Source organism: Pristis pectinata, chromosome 3 (genome assembly GCF_009764475.1).
Source record: "Pristis pectinata isolate sPriPec2 chromosome 3, sPriPec2.1.pri, whole genome shotgun sequence".
Classification (NCBI taxonomy): Eukaryota; Metazoa; Chordata; class Chondrichthyes; order Rhinopristiformes; family Pristidae; genus Pristis; species Pristis pectinata.
Window position 1 is genome coordinate 130,981,202 of NC_067407.1, and position 22,989 is coordinate 131,004,190.

Below are 22,989 nucleotides of genomic sequence, written 5' to 3' on the forward strand. Positions count from 1 at the left end.
GTTAGTAAAAAAAAACTTCGGAGGCTTCGTGGGTTTCGCTTCGGAAAACTTCAGAGCAGATAAGTTTTTCTTTTTTATCTTTTCTTTAATAGTGTTTTAATTATAAGGGTTAGTTTTTAATAGGGTTGTTATTATTAGGGTTAGATTCTTATAAGGTTCTTTTTTAAGTGTTTTATAAGTTTTAATCGGGAAGAGTGGGGGCTGGACTGCGCAGGCGTGGCGCGGACAGTTTAGAAAGCAAACCGCCATATCCAGCGGGCAGCACCGGAGCAGGCAGCTGAGTGAGAGGGAGCAGGGTGGTCAGGCTTTGGCTTAAGGGGCTTCGGCGTAAAGGGGCAAGGCAGGTGAGTAGCCGGTAGGTAAGTAAAGGTAAGGTTTACCTGTTACAAATTTTTAAGTAGGAAAAACTAGGGCAAGAAAACAAGGAATTAGTTCAGATGGAGGACATGGTGGTGCGCTGCAGCTGCTTGATGTGGGAACTCGTGCACCTTGTTGTGGTCCACGATGGCCACATCTGCAGTAAGTAGTTGAGGCTGGAGGAACTTTGGCTCAAAATCGATGAGCTGGAGTTACAGCTTCAGACACTGCGCAGCATCAGGGAGGGGGAGAGTTTTGTAGATACTGTACATAAGGAGACGGTAATTCTGGAGTCCAGGAAGTAGATAGAAGGGTGACTGTCAGGGGAGGGAAAAGGAAAAAGAGAACAAACAGGCAGATAGAGCAGAGGACCCCGGAGACTGTTCCCCTCAGTAGCAGGTTTTCTGCTTTGGAGGCTGTTGAGGGAGATGACCTGCCGGGGCCTAGCAGCAGTAGCCAGGTCTATGGCACTGGGACCGGTCCTGCTGCTCAGAAGGGAAGGGAGGAGAAGAGGAAAGCGGTAACGATAGGGGACTCAATAGTCAGGGAAACAGATAGGAGGTTCTGTGGCAGTGAGCATGAATCCTGGATGGTATGTTGCCTCCCAGGTGCCAGGGTCCGGGATGTCACTGATCGGGTCCACAGGATTCTAGAGCGGGAGGGAAAACAGCCAGAAGTCGTGGTTCATGTTGGTTCCAACAACGTAGGTGGGAAAGAGGGACGAGGTCCTGAAAAGGGAGTTTAGCGAGCTAGGCAGAAGGCTGAAGAACAGGACCTCAAGGGTAGTGATCTTGGGATTGCTGCCAGTGCCACGCGATAGTGAAGGTAGGAATAGGAGGAGGTGGCAGATGAATGCGTGGCTGAGGAGTTGGTGCAGGAGGGAAGGTTTTAGATCTTTGGATCATTGGGATCTCTTCTGGGGAAGGTGGGACCTGTACAGAGAGGACGGGTTACACCTGAACCTGAGGGGGACCAATATCCTTGCGGCCAGGTTTGCTAGGGTGGTTCAGGAGGGTTTAAACTAGATTGCGAGGGGGAAGGGAACCGGAGGAGTAGGTCAGAGGAAGAAGGGGATGGGGAAAAGGCAGATCTGACAGGTAGAGAGGCTTTGAGGAAGGAGAAGCAGAGTACAGGCTACAAAAGTAGTAAGGTGGATGGGCTACAGTGCATTGACTTGAATGCAAGAAGCATCAGGAATAAGGGAGATGAACTGAGAGCTTGGATAAGTACATGGGACTATGATATTATGGCTATTACTGAGACATGGCTGACATCGGGGCAGGAATGGGTATTGAATATTCCTGGTTTTCAGTGTTTTAAAAGGGACAGGGAGTGGGGGAGAAGAGGAGGAGGGGTGGCGATACTGGTCAGGGACACTATTACAGCTGCAGAAAGGGTAGGTAATGTAGAAGGAACCTCTCTAGAGTCAATATGGTGGAAGTTAGGAACAAGAAAGGGGCAGTTACCCTCCTGGGAGTATTCTATAGGCCCCCCCCCCCCCCCCCCCCCCCCCGGTAGCAGTAGGGATACTGAGGAGCAGATTGGGAGGCAGTTTTTGGAGAGATGTGAAAATAACAGGGTTATTATAATGGGAGACTTCAACTTTCCAAATATTGATTGGCACCTACTTAGTGCCAAAGGTTTAGACGGGGCGCAGTTTGTTAGGTGTGTCCAGGATGGATTCCTGACACAGTATGTTGACAGGCCGGACTAGAGGGAATGCCATATTAGATCTAGTTTTAGGTAATGAACCAAGTCAGGTGACAGATCTATCGGTGAGTGAGCATTTGGGGGACAGAGACCACTGCTCCATAACCTTTAGAATTGTCATGGACAGGGATAGGAGCAAAGAGGACAGGAAGATATTTAATTGGGGAAAGGTGAATTATGAGGCTATAAGGCGAGAACTTGGGAGTGTAAATTGGGATGACATTTTTGAAGGGAAATGTACTATGGAGATGTGGTCGATGTTCAGGGATCTTTTGCAAGATGTTAGGGATAAATTTGTCCCGGTGAGGCAGAGAAGGAAAGGTAGAGTGGAGGAACTGTGGGTGACGAGAGAGGTGCAACAACTAGTTAGGAAGAAGGAGGCAGCATACATAAGGTGTAATCAGCAAGGATCAGACAGGGCTCGTGAGGAATATAGAGTAGCAAGGAAGGAACTTAATAAAGGGCTGAGGAGAGCGAGAAGGGGGCATGAAAAGGCTTTGGTGAGTCGGGTTAAGGAGAATCAGAAGGATGGCTAGGGTAAAGGTAGGTCCGATTAAAGACAAAGGTGGGAGGATGTGCCTGGAAGCTGTGGAAGTGGGTGAGGTTCTCAATGAATACTTCTCTTCACTATTCACCAAGGAGAGGGGTCTTGATGATGCTGAGGACAGTGTTGGTGAGGGTAATGTTCGAGACTGTGCAGATATTAAGAAAGAGGATGTGTTGGAGTTGTTAGAAAATATTAGGACAGATAAGTCCCCGGGGCCTGACGGAATATTCCCCAGACTGCTTCGTGAGGCGAGGGAGGAGATTGCTGAACCGTTGGTTAGGACCTTTGAGTCCTCGTTGTCCATGGGGATGGTTCCGGAGGATTGGAGGGTGGCAAATGTTGTCCCCTTATTCAAAAAAGGTAGTAGGGATAGTCAAGGGAATTACAGACTGGTGAGCCTTACGTATGTGGTGGGTAAGCTGTTGGAAAGGATTCTAAGAGATAGGATCTATGAGCATTTGGAGAAACATGGACTGATTAGGGACAGCCAGCATGGCTTTGTGAAGGGAAGATCTTGCCTCACTAGCCTGATAGGGTTCTTTGAGGAGGTGACCAGGAAGATTGATGACGGTAGTGCAGTGGATGTGGTCTACATGGATTTTAGTAAGGCGTCTGACAAGGTTCCACATGTTAGGCTTCTTCAGAAGGTCAGAGGGCAAGGGATCCAGGGAAGCTTGGCTGTGTGGACTCAAAATTGGCTTGCCTGTAGAAAGCAGAGGGTTGTGGTGGAGGGAGTGCATTCGGATTGGAGGGCTGTGACAAGTGGTGTCCCACAGGGATCAGTTCTGGGACCTCTACTTTTTGTGATATTTATTAATGACTTAGATGAGGGGGTGGAAGGGTGGGTTAGCAAGTTTGCAGATGACACAAAGGTCGGTGGTGTTGTGGATAGTGTGGAGGGCTGTCGAAACTTGCAGAGGGATATTGATAGGATGCAGAGCTGGGCTGAGAAGTGGCAGATGGAGTTCAATCCGGAGAAGTGTGAGGTCGTACACTTTGGAAGGACAAGGCAGAGTACAACGTAAGTGGCAGGATTCTGGGCAGGGTAGAGGAGCAGAGGGATCTAGGGGTTCATATCCACAGATCACTGAAAGTTGCCTTGCAGGTGGCTAGGGTAGTTAAGAAAGCTTATGGGATGTTAGCTTTCATAAGTCGGGGGATCCAGTTTAAGAGCCACGAAGTGATGATGCAGCTTTACAAAACTCTGGTTAGGCCACACTTAGAGTACTGTGTCCAGTTCTGGTCGCCTCATTATTGGAAGGATGTGGAGGCGTTGGAAAGGGTGCAGAGGAGATTTACCAGGATGCTGCCTGGATTAGAGAGTATGGATTATGAGGAGAAACTAAGGGAGCTAGGGCTTTACTCATTGGAGAGAAGGAGGATGAGGGGAGACATGATAGAGGTATACAAGATATTGAGAGGAATAAGTAGAGCGGACAGCCAGCACCTCTTTCCCAGGGCACCAATGCTCAAAACAAGAGGACATGGCTTTAAGGTATTGGGTGGGAAGTTCAAGAGAGATGTCAGAGGGAGGTTTTTCACCCAGAGAGTGGTTGGTTTATGGAATGTGCTGCCTGGGGTGGTGGTGGAGGCTGATACATTGGACGAGTTCAAGAGATTGTTAGATAAGCATATGGAGGAATTTAAGTTAGAGGGATATGTGGGAGGAAGGGGTTAGATAGTCTTAGGTGTGGTTTGAAGGGCAGCACAACATGGTGGGCCAAAGGGCCTGTATTGTGCTGTATTGTTCTATGGTTCTATGGTAAATTGGTTATTATTGTCACATGTACCGAGGTGCAGTGAAAAACTTTGTTTTGTGTGTCATCCATGCAGATCATCAGTGCATTGAGGTAGTACATGGGAAAAGCAATAATAGAAAGCAGAATATCGAGCATAGAACATTGCAGCACAGTACAGGCCCTTCGGCCCACCATGTTGTGCCGACCTTTTAGCCGATTCTTAGATCAATCTAACCATTCCCTCCACATAACCCTCCATTTTTCTATCATCCATGTGCCTATCTAAGAGTCTCTTAAGTGTCCGTACTGTACCTGCCTCCACCAGCACCCCTGGCAGTGCATTCCACGCACCCACCACTCTCTGTGTTAAAAAAAAACTTGCCTCTGATATCGTCCCTGTACTTTCCTCCAATCACCTTAAAATTATGCCCCCCTCCCCGCACCCCCCCCCCCCCACCCCCATGTTAGCCATTTCTGCCCTGGGAAAATATCTCAGACTGTACACTTGATCTTTGCCTCTTATCATCTTGTTCACCTCCATCAAGTCACCTCTCATCCTCCTTCTCTCCAAAGAGAAAAGCCCTAGCTCACTCAACCTACCCTCATAAGATGGTTTCCAATCCAGGCAACATCCTGATAAACCTCCTCTGCACCCTTTCTAAAGCTTCCTATAATGAGGCAACCAGAACTGAACACAATACTCCAAGTGTGGTCTAACCAAGGTTTTATAGAGCTGCAACATTACCTCGCTGGTCTTGAACTCAATACCCCGACTAATGAAGGCCAACACACCATACTCCTTCTTAACAACCCTATCAACTTGCGCCACGACTTTGAGGGATCTAAGGACTTGGACCCCAAGATCCCTCTGTTCCTCCACACTGCTAAGAGTCCTGACACTAACCTTGTATTCTGCCTTCAAATTCGACCTTCCAAAGTGAATCATTTTACACTTATCCGGGTTGAACTCCATCTGCCACTTCTCAGTCCAGGCCTGCATTCTATCAATATCCTGTTGTACAGCAGCCATCTACCCTATCCACAATACCACCAACCTTTGTATCATCAGCAAACTTACTAACTCACCCTTCCACATCCTCATCCAAGTCATTTATAAAAATCACAAAGAGCAGGGGTCCCAGAACAGATCCCTGCGGAACACCACTGGTCACGGACCTCCAGGCAGAATACACTCCATCTACAACCACCCTCTGTCTTCTATGGGTAAGACAAACAGCCAAGTTTCCCTGGATCCCATGCCTCGCGACCTTCTGAATGAGCCTATCATGAAGAACCTTATCAAACACCTTACTAAAGTCCATATACACCACATCCACTGCTCTACTCTCATCAATGTGTTTTGTCACACCCTCAAAGAATTTAGTCAGGCTCATGAGGCACAACCTGCCCCTCACAAATCCATGCTGACTATTCCTAATCAGACCATGCTTCTCCAAATGCTCATAAGTCTTGTCCCTAAGAATCTTTTCACATAATTTGCCCACCACTGAAGTAAGACTCACTGGTCTATAATTCCCAGGGTCATCCCTGCTCCCTTTCTTGAATAAAGGAACAACACTTGCCACTCTCCAATCATCTGGCACTACTCCTGTGATCAACGAGGACACAAAAATCATCGCCAAAGATGCAACAATCTCTTACCTCACTTCCCGTAATAACCTTGAATATATCCTATCTGGCCCCAATGACTTCTCCATCCTAATGCTTTTCAAAAGTTCCAGCACATCCTCCTTCTTAATATCAACATGCTCTTGCTTATCAGCTTGTTTTGCACTGTCCTTGCAAACGTCAAGGTCTCTCTCACAGGTGAATACTGAAGCAAAGTATTCATTAAGGACCTCCCCTACCTCCTCCGACTCCAGGCACATGTTTCCTCCTCTATCCTGCATTCCCGTAGTGTTACATTTACAGAGAAAGTGCAGTGCAGGAATATTATTAGTAATTCTTAAGTCTTAGAATTTAGATTTAAAACAGTAGAAAGATTATAAAAGAAGTAATGAGTAGATCTGCAGAGAGCAACTTGCAATGAGTCGGCATGCTCAGGCGTCATCTTGCTTGCGTTTTCTTTTGAAGGTAGCTGGGAGTAGTGGGTAAATGGTTTGCCTTGTATTTTGTTGGTCAGGCTGCTTGTCCAGTCTGGATCCCATGGTTGTCCCTGCTTAGGTTTCAGCCATAAATCAATGGCTAGTCCTCTGAGCCAGAAACCCTTAGTTAAAGTCACATTCCGGGAACTTAAATGTCAACTCTATTCATATTCCAGTATAGTACTGGCACAATATTCCAGAACAGTCGTGTCTTTTTGATGAGACATTAAATTGAGATCTCGCCTGCCTTCACGGATTAATTTAGACGGTGCCATAGCATTATTTCGATGAAGAGCAGCACGGATATCCCCAGCGTCCTGTCCAACAATTTTCCATCAACACCTTGTTATTGAGCTTGCCCCCATGCTAGCCCCATGGTTGCATAAATCGTTTGCAGCTATGCAGCTCCCGATAACATTGAGGACTCAGTTTCACATCAATCCATGGGTGTAAGGGACTGAATGACGAACGGGCTTCTAACGTTTGTGCTATCAACGGCCAGTGCCATTGTTTTAGATTCCATCATATGCAGCCGATCACCTCCTGGCCTCTGTTGCTATTTCTACTATTCCCTCCTCCATCAAAATAACAACTTTTAAAAAACAGTTGGACAGGTACATGGATTGGAAAGGCAAATGGGACTAGCTCGGATGGGCATCTTGGTTGGCATGGACCAGTCGGGCCAAAGGGCCTGTTTCCATGTTGTATGACTCTATGACTCTATCTGCGTGTCACCCCTCCTCACCTGGATCCACTTATCACCTGCTAGCTCTTGCTCCACCCCTTCTCTTCACCTTTTTGCACTAGCTACCTCCCACCTTTCAGTCCAGATGAAGGGTTTCAACCCGGAATGTCATTTCCCTCCACAGATGTTGCCTGAACTGCAAAGTTCCTTCAGCATCTTGTTTGTTGCTCCAAATTCAATTTTCTGGTGGTTTAAAAGCAAGCGGTTGGAATGCAGCAGCCCTCACAGAAGTCACAGTTAACATCAAATTATCCATGTGGCAGTTTTCCAATAATTGTGAATGCTTGTGGATCTTGAGAAGACTCTTAAACATTAAGTTTTTTTTAATAGAAGCATGGACAGAAATAGGCACTTTAAGAGGTTTAAGTATCAAAAAAACAACTTGATGTACTGAGAAACTTGGTTACTGTATGCCAATCAAACATAAATGATTTTGTATATTTTTAAATGTCAATAACATATTTCAAATCATATAACTCATAGTTGAAACTCTTGACACTTACTAAAGTGCTTATTTTTATAATGAATATATTTTTAGCTGTAAGAGTAAAATATAGAAGTGTGCCAATATTTTTTAATGTGTAGCGGTCGCTACCGCAGAATGAACACAAGATACTAGTTGTAGAGTTTCAGAACAGAACTGGTTTATTTTCCCGCCTTGTGCAGGCCTTTTAAGAGAGCCTGTTCCCACCCACTCAAAACGGCAATGACATATACGCCACTTCATCAAACCTTTCCCGTGCGCCAGTTCTCCCTGTTGCTCGGGGAAGACAAAAGCCCACCACCATCTTGGGCCTCGCCGCTTCAACGACGCGCGACCCGACCGCCGAGCCAGTTCGCTTGCTCGGACGGTGAGTCGCTACAAATGCAACAAATACATCTTATAAGGCTACTTGTTTGTGCTAATACAGGGAAAATTTAGCATGTATTTGTCTTATTATTGTCACATGTTCCGAGATACAATGAAAAGTGTTTGTGTGCCACCCAGTCAGATCATGCCAGATGTATGTACATCGAGGTAGTACAAAGAAAGACAGAATGCAGAATATATTGTTGTAGCTACAGAGAAAGAGTAGTGCAGGTAAACAAAAAAATTACATTTGGCCAAATACAAATTAATTTGATTTGTAAGAATTGAATCAGAAAGCAAGCCCTAATTATTGTGCACATTATCAACTGGTCTCAAAGTGTAACTCTCATTCCGTCCTGTGAACACAAATATAGTTATCTTCTGACACAGGGAAGTAGGTTAATTGTTTTTTGAATTAACAAGAACAAAATAAATCTGATCAAAATTATTTTTCTGCATACATACTCACAGTGAAACCTAACAGCTTACTGATTGATAGTTGCTTTCAGAGTGACTGACAATGCATCCACATGAAAGACAAGTGTATTCATTTCAGATCACAAAGCCTGTTGTTATGTTATTATTGTGGCCTGGATTATGCAATTGTTCAGAACTATATAGAATAATTACTTCCTATAAAAATAAGGCAATACACAAGGTAATTTAGTTTTAACAAAGATTCATTTTATTCTTGAAACTTATTCTTCAAGCTGTGATATATGTAAATTCAGTTTTTCTTTAATTTGTTCACTGTTATAGCCTATCCCTAATTGTCCTTGAATGAGTTACTTTTCCAAATAAATTAATTGACATTCAATTAACGTATGTTATTGATCTACAGGTTGACCTAATTTGTTTGTTTCTGATCAAAGTTCACTTTGTTGCTGCATCAAAATGCAACCACACAGTAGCACTTTCCATAATTTTACCATTTTTGTAAAATAATGAACAATTTCACGATGTGTATTGGTCTGCAAGTCTTTCAAAGCTGCTGCAAGTGTCCATGAGACACATCACTGATGCTACGTAACTACAAGGGAGTCCCACGTGCTTGAGATCAATGTCAGAATGTCCGGGTGATGATGGACCTCTCCATTATGTTGACAAATCTCCTTGTCAGCCAGACCTGTGCATTAACTCATCAATGGTCCACAGAAACCATGTCTGTCTTCTTCAGCATTGCAAGGACTTGGGCTTTCTTTCTGATTAACAGTTGCCTGACTTGCCTTTTTCACTTGTGTGTTATTGCCCCCAACCACGATAAATGCTGAAATTTCCAATGTACAGTAATTAGAAAATACTTGGATAAGCATGAAAATGTTACAAGCTACAAAGTCATAGACCTGGAAGTGGAAAGTGGATGAGGCTGGACACTATGTCCTCTGCTGGTTGTGATTGGTCCAACGACTTTAAAATTTTGTACTGTGAATTATTAATTGCACTGTTCTGTCCTAAAAATACCTTACAGTCATTGAAGTACTTTTTAAGGGTTGTTACCGAATGTGTGCACATGGGAGAGTTAAGCAGCATGAGAAAGTAAAGGAAGATGCCTTAACCCTGATGTGCTTAGCCATGTTAAAGGCTGCTTAAAAATCAAAAAACTGTAGATCTGGAAATCTGAAGTAAAAACAGAAAATGCTGGAAACACTCAGCGGGTCAGGCAGCATCTACAAAGAAAAACAGGATTAGTATTTTATGTTGTAAGAGCTGAAGCAAGTTAGTTTCCCCTCCTCTCCCCTTTCAGCACTCTGAAGGGATCATTCCCTTTGCCATTTCCTGGCCCATCTCCACCAACCATTGCCCTCCTCTCACCGTCTCCCATGCAACCACAGGAGGTGCAGTGCCTACTCTTTTATCTCATCCCTTCCCACTTTCCAGGGTGATTCACTTGTACTTCTTCCAGTCTGGTATATTGCATTTGGTGCTCACAATGTGGTCACCACTGTACTGGAGAAACCAAATGCAGCTTGGATGACTGTGGTGTATGGGGCGTGACCCAGAATTTCCATTTGTTTGTCACTTTAAATTCCATGTCACTTCCATTCTGACCGATCTGTCTGCGCCTCTCTGCACTGCACCGACAAGGCCCAGCGTAAGCTTAAGGGACAGCAATTTATCTTCCATCTGGGTATGCTGCAGTTTCCGGACTCAGTATCGAATTCAACAATTTCAAGTAACTTGCTTTTTTTGTATTCTGACCGGTTTTGCTGTAGATTATCCATCTATAACATGAACTCAATTTTTCCCTGTCTATCGACACTGCCTCTTCTGCGAGGCATTTTCCACAGCTCTGACCTGCATTTCACAGCTTTTATATGTCCTTTTCTTGTTTTCTCTCTTCCAACTGTGTTCATCAATCTATCGACCGGATAGCTTCATCAACAGCTTATCGCTATGGCAATCCTGGGTGCACGCTGTCAGAGATATTCCCTTTGTGCCACCCTGCCCCACCCTCTCCATAACTTAAAACTAACTTGTTTTCTCACTTGTAATACACAAAAAGTGCTGGAGGAACTCAGCAGGTCAGGCAGCATCCATGGAGGGAAATAAGCAATCGACGTTTTGGGCCGAGACCCTTCATCGGGACTGGAAAGGAAGAGGGCAGAAGCCAGAATAAGAAGGTCAGGGGGAGGGGGAGGAGCACACGCAGGCAGGGGAGAGTTCAGGTGAGGGGGGAAGGTAGTGGGTGGGGGAGGGGGAGAAGACATAATGAGCTGAGAGGTGATAGGCAGAAGAAACTGAGGGCTGAAGAAGGAGGAATCTGGTAGGAGAGGGCAGTGGACCATGGAATAAAGGATGGGGGAGGGGAGGAGAGGAGGTGGGCAGGTCATCAAGTTGGGGTAAGGGAGCCATGGGAATAAGAGAAGACAATGGAGTTGGGGGGGGGGGAGAAAAAGAAGAGGTGGGGTTACCAGGAGTTAGAGAAATCAATATTAAGGCCATCAGGTTGGAGAGTCCCAAGGCAGAATATGAGGTTTTCTCTCCTTCCCAGTTCTGATGAAAGGTCTTCAATCTGAAACATTAACTCTTTTTCTCTTTCCACAGATGCTAACTTGTTGAATGCTTCCAGCATTTTCTGCTTTTATCTAAGGATACTTGACCTTTTTCTGCCAATAAGATTGCTTGCCATTGTAATAACCCTTGTTAAAATAATACAGAGTGGGAAGACAAAGATATGTTTGTTCATCAGGGTGCAGCCATCTTTTATATTTCTTCTCCTGACTCCACTGTCCTACTTGTGTCAGAGTTTTGCAACCTCCTCCTGTATTGCATTCAGTGAATTCACAGTCTAACCCTCCTCAACGCTATTTGTATCATCCAGCATGCTCTTCATTAAGTCTACACAGTCCTTGTCAGAGTCAGAGCCATTGGTGCTAATATTGGTCAAATCCCTTCCCCTATGTATAAGCATCTTTCCCTGAGTAAACACAACTGTTCTCTTGCACGTTTTGGCCTCAGCATGACTAGCGCCAGTTCCATGTTGGTGGAGTTCAATGATACAAATACTATTTGTGAGCTAGCAAGACAACACCCGCTGACATCCCTTCCCATGTGGATGTAGCGATGGTTACTGATGATACACACTACTGAAATTTAGAAGTGCAGGGTAGATCCAAGTATTGTTCTGGCTCAAACCTTAGCACCCGCTTCCCCTCCATGATAAGAAATTAACTATTCCAGCTTTTTCTGTGCCTTGAATTTACAACTGCTGCCTGCTTGACTTTGAAAGGTCACTTCAGTTTCAGGATCTGCCCAGCATCTCAATGCAGCTGTGGCTGAAGGTGGTGTGGCTTAACTTACCTTGTGGTGATTATTTAACCGTCCAAGAAAAGAAACAAGCCATAGCTGTATGTAGAAAATTGTAAATTATGATTCCACAAAATGTTGCTTATGAAAGAGGTTATCTAAGGTTGTTCACTTCCAAACACTTTTACTCTGAAATAATCTTTGTTGGATTCCCACCAAAAATCAATTTAAGATTCGTCCACTCATCTTGAAGTGACTCTAACATGCTGCTCGACCTGCTGAGTTCCTCCAGCAGTTGCTTGTTGCTCCAACATTTCTTCACCTGATTGTTGCAATCTCTTTACAATTCTGTTCCCTTCTTAAAACCTACCTCTTCCCCTAAACTTTTGGTCGTTTATTTTAATTGCTCAAAGTCAAAGTCAAGTTTATTGTCACATGCACAAGTACAATGAAAAACTTACTTGCAGCAGCATCTCAGGCACATAGCATCATATAAGCAGCATTCACAAGAAAAACAAATAAAACACAAATTTTACACAACTTTTACAAGAAAGAACACAATTAGAACAAAAAAAAGTCCATTTTAGTGTAAAGTGATCAAAGTGGTCATAGTGTTGTTAAACTCTAGTGATTAGGGTTGTGCTGGTTGCTTCAAGAACTAAATGATTGAAAGGAAGTAGCTGTTCTTGAACCTGAGGGTGTGGGACTTCAGGCTTCTGTACCTCCTGCCCAATGGTAGCTGCAAGCAGATGGCATGGCCCAGATGGTGGGGATCTTTGATGATAGATGATAGGATCTTGAGGCAGTACCTCCTGAAGAAGTTTGTTCGAGTGTTCGTTGAAAAGCCAGACCTCCTTAACCTCCTAAGAAAGTAAAGATTCTGGCATGCTTTCCTTGTGATTGCATCTATGTGTTGGGCCCAGGACAGGTCATCCAATATGTTGACACCCAGGAATTTGAAGCTGCTGACTCTCTCCACCACTGATCCCCCAATGTAGACTGGCACATGATCGCCCTCCTTCCCCTCTCTAATCATTCTTTGTCAAATTTGAGATTGGTGGCATTCCTGTGCAAGCACAATCTACCACATTATTGGTAGTACAAAAGGTTATGCCGCTCTGTGAAGCTCTTAGGGGTGTTTTTCAATGTAAAAGTATTTTGTTACATAACATCACAGAGAAATTACAGTAAAAGAACAAGCTAAATGACCAACAAACAATCTGCTGGAGGAACTCAGCGGGTCAGGCAGCATCTGTGGGAGGAAAGGAATTGTCTGATTCTCATACTGGTATTTATGCTCAGCATGAGCCTCCTCATACCCTACAAGTAGAAAGTGGTAGGCAAATATAATACAGAGAGCAAATAACTTCAGTTAAGACACTGTAAAATCAAAGCATAATAAGTAACATATAATTAGTAATAAGCAATCAGAAGCCAGCTAAAGTAACTAAGTGGCAAAATACCATTTAAATATAAGTAGTTTGATTGTTACAAATGCATTGATTTTAGGGTTTTACGTAAACAGAAATTAATTCCAAACCACCAAAAATATCTCGAAAGATCTTGAACTATTAACTCTCTCTGTAACAACTGAAAGATAAATGCAAGGTTGCTACTGCTATTATCATTGTCTTGTGTCAGTGTCTTTAATTAGGTGTGATTGTCCAGGAATGCGATCCACTTCCTTTGTTCAACCCTGAATGGCCCATGATTACATTTCACATCCATCCTCTTCCTCCACACTGCATTCCTCCTGACAACGGCTTTCAGCCCTTACAAAACACTCAAGGAGTAAAGTTTCACCATTTCCCTGTGAAAGTGACATGGAACAAATATGAGTTTTTTCATGGAGCAAATATGAAACTTGGTATAGACACAAGAGACTGCAGATGCTTGAATCTGGAACAACACACAAAGCAGTGGAGGAACTCAGCAGGTCAGGCAGCATCTATGGCGGGAAATGGACAGTTGACATTTTGGATTGAGACCCTTCATCTGGACCCGAGTGAAACTTGATGGTTTGATCAACTAATGAATCAACCACGTTCAATTAGCACGGGACCCATGTGCTGTGTTTCTAATTTACACAGTGAATTGCCGCCAACAAACATTGCAGGCAAGCTTGCATATTTCAACATGAGTTCAATGCAATTTAATGCATTATTGCAGGTGGATGAGAGAGAATTAAACAATCATTGGGGAACAAAAATAATTAATTGAAGGTATCACTCACACTTAGAATTTTAAAATTGTGTAAGTTTGTAGTGACTCAATGTCCGAGCAAGCGAACCGGCTTGGCGGTCGGGTCGCGCGTCGTCGGAGCGGCGAGGCCCAAGATGGCGTTGGGCCTTTGTCTTCCCCAAGCGACGGGGAGAACCCGCGAGCGGGAAATGTTTGATGACGTAGCGCATACATCATTTCTGTTTTCGGTGGGCGGAAACCGTTCCTCTTAAAAGGCCCGCGCAAGGCGGGAAAATAAATCAGTTTTTGTTCTGCAGCTCACCGACTAGTGTCTTGCTTTCACATCGTGGTAGCAGCTGCTACAAGTTCATACTTAGACCAGGATTGAATGCTACATGTTTTACTTTATGAAAAAGGGATATGAGATATCTTTATTAGTCACATGTACATCGAAACACACAGTGAAATACATCTTTTTGTGTAGTGTTCTGGGGGGCAGCCCTCAAGTGTCGCCACGCTTCTGGCGCCAACATAGCATGCCCACAACTTCCTAACCCGTACATCTTTGGAATGTGGGAAGAAACTGAAGCACCCGGAGGAAACCCATGAAGACATGGGGAGAACGTACAAGCTCCTTACAGACAGTGGCCAGATTTGAACCCGGGTCACTGGTACTGTAAAGTGTTACGCTAACCGCTACACTACCGTGCCTACCACACTTGCAGGTTACCATTTCTGTATAAATAGTGGACACAGCAATAGATTGAATGGTGGCTTATGAGTTCACACAGGTCATTCTACCCTTGGATTGAAGTGTGGCCAATGTATGAATACAGAACTAACTTCCTGTAAACACATTCCTGGTCCGAGTGTAGAATTCTAGCCTATCAGTTAAGTTGCATATTACATTGCGCAAGGCATGTTACTAAATTACAAAACCTGGACAGAAGCAAAGCTTTTAACCAGTTATATGGTTTTAACAAAGGGTTTCTCTTTGGTTAAGAATAGAGGAGTTGTTTTCTAAAATGTCAATTTTAGAATGGCACAGTTCATGCAACGCTTTTTTTGTGTTCATTGAAGGAATGTGGGCTTCGCAGATTAAGATAATTTAGTCAGCATTTAATCCTTTTATTATTTTTACAAAATAAACTTTCTTCATGATATACAAGAATAAACAATGCAAAACCTTTACACTTGTGTACAATTCATTCAGTAGCGTTAACTAATTTTTTGAAACCCATAGCACCATTGCCACTCATGTGGCTCCCTGGGGTGATACCCCAATACAATATTTACAATACTTAAGGAGCTTCTCCACCCAACCCAGCCCCTCCATGTTCAGTAGCGGAAGAACACTAGACTATGGTCCTTCCCCTCCGGGCCCTCATGAGCTTCATTCTTGAACCATTGCAGTCCTTGAGTTGTGGGTATACCCACAATACAGTTAGGGAGAGAGTTCCAGGATTTTGACCCAGCGAGGGTGAAGGAACAGTGATACATTTCTAAGTCAGGATGTTGTGTGGCTTGGAGGGCAACTTCCAAGTGTTTAAGAATCATTTAATTCTGAAATATGGAGTTGTGAGGAACCTGAGGATCATCCTGGATGGGTTAGTTAAGATTGGCAAATGCTCTTCCCCCTTTTTAACTACCTTATCACCTCAGCTGTGGCAGCTTTTGGGAATTTACAAATAGTTTGTCACTCATGGTTTAGGATGAAGGAAAGGATCAGCTCGGAATCAAAGTCATCTCATCGGGCCAGGAGAAATCTTTGCAGGAGCTGTTGCCAGGACAATGTCAAAGGGAAATGATATTAACTGTGGGGATGTAATTGCTACCTGAATAATTTATCTGCACTGTTGGCATTGTATTTGCATGCCAATCATGTCATTTTCAAACTGAGGTGTTCCCACTCTTTCTGGATAGCACTCATATGTTTACTTGCAATGATATTTTTTATTTCTGAGATCCGTGAATGCTTTTGGACTTAACACTTTGCCATTTTCTGGACTAGATTATTCCAAACAACTAGGAGGAGGATAGTCCCTTTATTGCCAATTAAATGCTGCACATGACAAAACAGACAACGACTTTGCCCATTAACTGTATTTCTTTATTAATCGCGATTAGTTCAAACAACTCAAAGGCTCAGTACCAAACCAGACTTTATTACTCTTTGGCTGCAAAACTCTTTTAGCAATTTCACAACCTCCAAAGCTCATTAAGTCTATTCAGATATTACCCGCTCCAGATGAACCTGGCCAGGGTTTGATGTGGTGAGTTTCTCTCTGAGCCAGAGACTTCAGATCCTCTTCTGCAATTGTTGGTCTCTGGAGTTACCACTATCGATTATCCCATATTTATACGTTTCTTCATAAACTTTTCAGACATTGCTTTGATTTTATAGCTCATTATATGGCTAAAGTTGACTCTTTTTCCATATACGTACTTGTCAGTTGAAACTTTCAAATTCTTGCTGGTTCTCATAATTACATTAACCACCTGGTCTGCAGTTATCAGAGTTTAGACTTATACAACACTGTCCCTGATACACAGTATCTCAAAATTGTCTGTCTCTCTCGGTATTGGGAATAATGGGAGAGGGAGGGGAAACACAGCACTGTAAAACAGTCTCCAGTGGAAAATATCTGCAGCTACGTTCCCACACTGTTCATAACCAAATGTTCAAATGTTAGCATGATCCGTTCAGCTTCATACTGACCAAGTCTCTCTTGTGTTCAATTCTTCCTTCTCTCCTCATCTGCCTTCCTGATTATTACTTATTGGTACCTAGAAATTGGATTTCACCCTCTTTTGCTGGACTAAACAACAAGCTGTGCCTTGCACTGCTGTCCAATCAGATCTCCAGCAAAAATTAGTGACATCGACAATAATGTTAAGAAGAGCAACACTGCAGTCTGCTAAAACAGCAACTGTGCAGCTTCATTAGCAAATTGCAAAGCTGACAGCAACTGCATCATTGCCTCACTGATCATTGGGCAGAGCACAAGATCTCAGCAATCTCCCTGTGGATGTGGGCATCACCCTTTTAATGGTTTGTCCCTATTTACCCATTCAATCAACCTGTCTGTATTTCCTTGAGCAAACACACACAAAATGTTGGAGGAACTCAGCAGGTCAGGCAGCATCTATGGAGGGAAATAAACAGCCGATGTTTTGGGTCGAGGCCCTTCATCAGGACTGGAACGGAAGAGGGCAGAAACTGAAATAAGGTCGGGGGAGCGGGAGGAGAACAGGTTGGCAGGTGGTAGGTAAGTAGGGGAGGGGATATGAAAGGGAGTGATGTAAGAAACTGAGGGGTGATAGGTGGAAGAGGCAAAGGGCTGATGAAGAAGGAATTTGATAGGACAGGGCAGTAGACCATGGAGAAAAGGCAAGGAGGTGGGGAATAGATGGGCAGGTCATGCTGAGGAAGTAAAGGATTAATAAACTATAACTGTATTCATATCTTATAACTGATGAGAACTGTGGCTACACGAAATACTGATTAAAAAGGTGGTTGGCAGGCCAGGGCAGCAAAACCAGTTTTTCTGGGCTGGGTGCTGAGTGACAATTGCTGTGTCCAGGACTTAATTGCTTGCAATCAAGTTAAACTATAAGGATGATGGTTGCACGTAACGAGAAATGGGAAGGCTGTCCCAGACAATGAGTGTGATACCTGTCTTTCATTGCAAACCAATTAACTGAACCTAGGGTGCAATGCTGTTCTTTGCTTCTCTGCAGTGGTCCTTTGTTTCCTTGCTGCTCAGCCCAGAACCGTGGCGCCTGGCTCATTAAAGTGTGCATGACAATGTTTGCATAAATTACTGTCTGCCCCCTCTGTACCTCGGAGAGCTCTGCTGCGGACTCTGAGAGTAAGGAGGTTTCTCCCTAGTGATAGATTTCTAAATGAACGCATTTGAATTAAGCTGTGGCACTGTGTGATTTTACAGCAGACAGAAATGGGACTTCAAAATGGGGTTAACAATGGGAGGGAAAAGAGAAGGGGTGAGGGGGCCACAGGAATTAAGGAAGACAAAGGGGGGGGGGGGGAATTTTCCTTGAAATCTATTACTAACCTCCTCCAAGTTCATGATGCTTCCAAATGTCAAGTTATCACATTACATCCAATGTTGGAGCAACCTCGCGGTATTGCATTGGAGTTTCAATCCAGATGTACTGTTCAAATCTCTGGAGCAGGATTTGAATCCAGAACTAAGGTACAGAGGCAAGATTGACGGGACGTTGATTAGCATGTTTCCAAATGTCTACCATTAATGCTGTATATGGCTACATTTAATGAGGGCACCTGTCCTTCAGTTTTGCAATGGAGTCCTGCAAAACCAATGCTTACAATAAAGCTACCTGAAATTCAAGATCTTGACAAAAATAAAAGAAGGAACCGATGTGGGATTGTTTTGTCTTGGTGAAGAACTTGGACAGAGCCTGATGTCCATGTCCTCTTGTTTGAAAGTCTCAGGTTTGGAAAGTGCTGCCAATTGGGACTGACCAATTTGCTGCAATGCAACCTTTATCTTGTGCTGAGTCTCTGAACTGCTCCTGTTGCTAACTCCATCCAGAATCAGAATCAAGTTTATTATCACTGACATATGTCGTGAAATTAGTTGTTTTGCGGCAGCAGTACAGTGCAAGATATAAAGACATAAGAATTACTATGTTACAAAAATAAATAAATAGTGCAAAAGAGGAATAATGAGGTAGTGTTCACGGGTTCAGAAATCTGATGGTGGAGGGGAAGAAGCTGTTCCTGGAACTTTGAGTGTGGGTTTTCAGGCTCCTGTACCTCCTCCCCGATGATAGTAATGTGAAGAGGGCATGTCCCGAATGGGGAGGGTCCTTAATGATAGATGCTACCTTCTTGAGGCACCACCTCTTAAAGGATGTCTAGATGGTGGGAGGGGTTGTTGCCCGTGAAAAAGTGAGAAAAAAGAGAAAAAAGAGGCAATTCCATTAAACTTTTTATTTGTTTGATTAGTGGGAGGGGAGTCAGGATGTGAGCTTTCATGCTGAATAGCCAAATTCACACCTCCTCTGGTAACCACAATATCAATGTGGTTATTTCATTAGACCTTTTGGCCAATGGTTGCCCTTGGGAAAGTGCTAAGATTAGGTTTGGCAAAGTTAATGATTGAACTCAAGGGGAAACCATATGATGAAGACCATTGATGAAGCAGCTGAAGATATTTCAACATTGGATCCTTCCTTCTTGAAGAATTCCTGCAATCGTGCCCGGAGGCTGGGATGATTGGTGTCTAATAACCACAGTCATCTTCCCTTGTGCCAGTTATGAATCCAAATTAGTGGACAACTTTTGGCCTGATCCCCACTGACTGATTTTGTTGAATGCTCAGTTGAATGCTTCTTTTAGATCAAATCAATCATTCTCACATACCTCTAGAATTCGGCTCTTGTATCCAGATTTAGATCAGGAGCTTAATAAGTTGTGGAGCCAAGTAGACCTGGAGGACCCAAACTGATCTCAGTATGCAGATATGACGGGTAAGAGACACCCAGCAGCAATGCTAATGGGGTTCAAATCCATTCAGCTTGGTTCCACTTTTGGAAGTCAGTTTTTGTTCTTTGGCCAGCCAGCAGCTGTCATTTACCTCTGTTGACACATGGCTTGAAAGGCTTGTTCATTGGTGTCGAAACACTTGTTGGGTTTGAATGTTATACCAAGCAGTAGTAGTGCCAAAAAGAGCATCAATGTCCCCTTCTGTTGAACCTCTGTTGTGAGAAAGGTTCTTTTGGTATCTTAAAGATAAAGGTATCTGGACACACAGGTGGATCTTATTCACAAAGACCGACACAGGAACAGAATGTGAAGGAACAAATGCACCCTCGCACACTCGCACTAAGGTGATCGCGAGTGTGGAGGGAATCACAATAGGGGGTGAGGTGCACGCACACACACACACGCACACACACACACACACACACACACACAATAACTGGTTACAAATGATCAGGGAATAAACAACACAATCTTTGAACACCCTGATATTCTGGACAAACATTGGCTCTTTGGTCTCGGGAGTCCTTAACTAACTGCCCTGAAGTAGTGCACAGCTTACCTCAACATCCTTGGAGACAGAGAGAGAGAGAGAAAACCAAACATGCAGCACTTTTATACTGCTGGAGGGCTGGGTGGTCCAGCAAGGATAAAGGTGTTTACCTGATGGGGTGGTGCCAAACCTTGACTGACAGTGGTGTCACTTTCGGCCATGTGCTCAATGGTGTCATCCCAACCAAAGGGGTCAGTGTTGTCAGTGTTGTCATGGTCACATGACAGCCATGACCTTTTACACTACAACCCCTAAGCGTTAAGTGCTGCTCCAAACCACAAAAACGTTGTCTATAAAAGGGACCTTTATTCAGGCTGTTGGTGATTTATCTTCCCAATGACTACTCAGGTAGAAAAACATATTTCTTTTTTATGCTGGATAAATATGAATAATCAAATTCCTGATAAAGGAATAATGGAACAGGTATAGACCATTCAGTTCCTCTAGAATGCCTCGGTAAAGCAGCCAACATAATTAAAGACCCCACCCACCCCAGACATTCTCTCTTCTCCCCCCTCTCATTGGGCAGAAGATACAAAAGCCTGAAAGCACGTACCACCAGGCTCAAGAACAGTTTCTACCCCACTGTTATAATACTATTAAATGGTCTCCTAGTACAATAAGATGGATTCTTGACATCACAATCTACTTCATTATGGCCTTGCACCTTATTGTCTACCTGCACTGCACTTTTTCTGTAGCTGCAACACATTATTCTGCATTCTGTTATTGTTTCCCTTGTACTACTTCAATGCACTGATGTGATGTAATGATCTGTATGGATGGCATGTAAAACAAAGTTTTTCACTGTACCTTGGTACATGTGACAATAATAAACCAATTTACACTATTCAATCAAGTCATGGCTAATCATGGCAACTCACCTTAGTCCTATAATCCAGAATATGGACATACGATTTTTTAATTTGTAGAAGGTGGCAATTGGAGATGGTGTCACTGGAGAGTTGCACCAAGACACAAGAATACATAAACAAGCTTGCAGACTGGCAGATAAGTAACAAATTAAATTCAATCCAACAAGCACAGTAATATAGCAGTTAGCATAATGCTATTGCAGCACCAACAACCCGGGTTCAATTCTGGCCACTGTCTGTAAGGAGTTTGTACGTTCTCCCCATGACTGCGTGAGTTTCCTCCGGGTGCTCTGGTTTCCTCCCACATTCCAAAGATATACGGGTTAGGAAGTTGTGGGCATGTTATGTCGGTGCAAGAGTGGCGACACTTGCGGGCTGCCCCCAGAACACTCTATGCAAAAGAAGTATTTCACTGTGTGTTTTGACGTACATGTGACTAATAAATAAATAAATAGAAAATAGAAGTGTGAAAGGAGGAAAAATAAAGAGACCATGTTTTTGGTTAAGAAAGGAACTAGTGTGACAAAAACAAGTATTGTGGACACTGGAAATCTGAAATAAAAACAGAAAAAGCTGGAAACACTCAGCAGGCCAGGCAGCACCTGGGGAGAGGGAAAGACAGTTGAGATTTCAGACCAAAGGTCTTTCACCAGAAAAGTTGGAAGATAAATAAGTTTTAAGACACAGAGTAAGGGAGAAGAGAACAAAATGAAGTCTGAGATTGTGTGGAAGAGACAAAATGCCAAAAAAAAAAGGTGAAAGAGTGCAGGAAGCAAAAAAATCATTTTATTGAACATTATTTTGAGTCTCTATTAGACCACAAATGTTGCATTGTGCAATATTCTGGGACAGACTACATTGACAACTATACACGTACACCAGGGGGTTGCCCTGAAATTGGTTTGCAGGTGCCTTCTGAATGATCTGGGAAAGCCAGCAGCAGCTGTTGCCATAGTTACAGGCTCATCATACTGCAGGGTGGAATTTGAAGGCTGAGATTGGCATCTGAGGCCCTTTCAAAGTTTGGAATCACGGGCTTGCTCAGGTGCCTGAAGCTCACCTGGGCCAGAAAGTCTGCGACAAACTACCTGCTTTTGATTGTACCTGGGGGAAGGAGATGAACTCACTTGCTTCAAGCAACCAAGAAGTATGTCACCTTGCTGATATGATAGAGACATAAAAGACTGCAGATGCTGGAATCCAGAGTAAGAAACAATCCGCTGGAAGAACTCAAGAGCTGCTGGAAGGTCCTGTTACAGGGTTTTGACCCAAAGCATCAACAATTGGCACACGAATGAGAGGAAAATGGAGGGATATGGGCATTCTGTTAGTAGGAGGGAATAGCTATGTCGGCACAACATTGTGGAACGAAGGGCCAGTTCTGGGCTGTACTGTTCTATGTACTAATTCCTTTGCTCCCACAAATGCCTCTTGATCCACTGAGTTCCTCCAGCAGATTGTTTGTTGATATGATAGCCTCCTGTCCAGGTACAGACATGGAGATTAGGAGTTGCAACAATAAGTGAAAGATAAACGATGTCAAGGAGGCTGCAGAGGACAGTGGAAGACAAGTGAGGCGACACAAGGGTCTGCAAGTGCTGGGATCTGAAGTAAAACAAAAGGAGCTGCCGGAGGAACTCAGCGGGTCAGGCAGCGTCTGTGGAGGGAAATAGACAGCCAAGATCCATCATCTGGGCGGAAATATGAGGAGCTGGGCTACTTGGAAGCTCCTATGTAGAACAGGATAGGCCGATTGGACCCCGCTGCGATGGGTGATGGAACAAATAGTAATCAGGCAATTTAGCAAATGCTGTATTGAAATTCAAAATATGACAAAAAAAAACAAATTGCTACCTCAAGAGCGCTTCTCCTGAAAGTTTGTGTGACCTTTAGTATCACACTGCATCACAAATGTTTAGAATTACTTCTTGTACATAACGGGTCCAATCCGCGCATTATTATAATTCGAAGTGGCAACGATATTCGATTCATTATATTTCTGAAAAACTAACAAACTAAACAGACAAAAATCAGAATGGTTTAGCTCCAC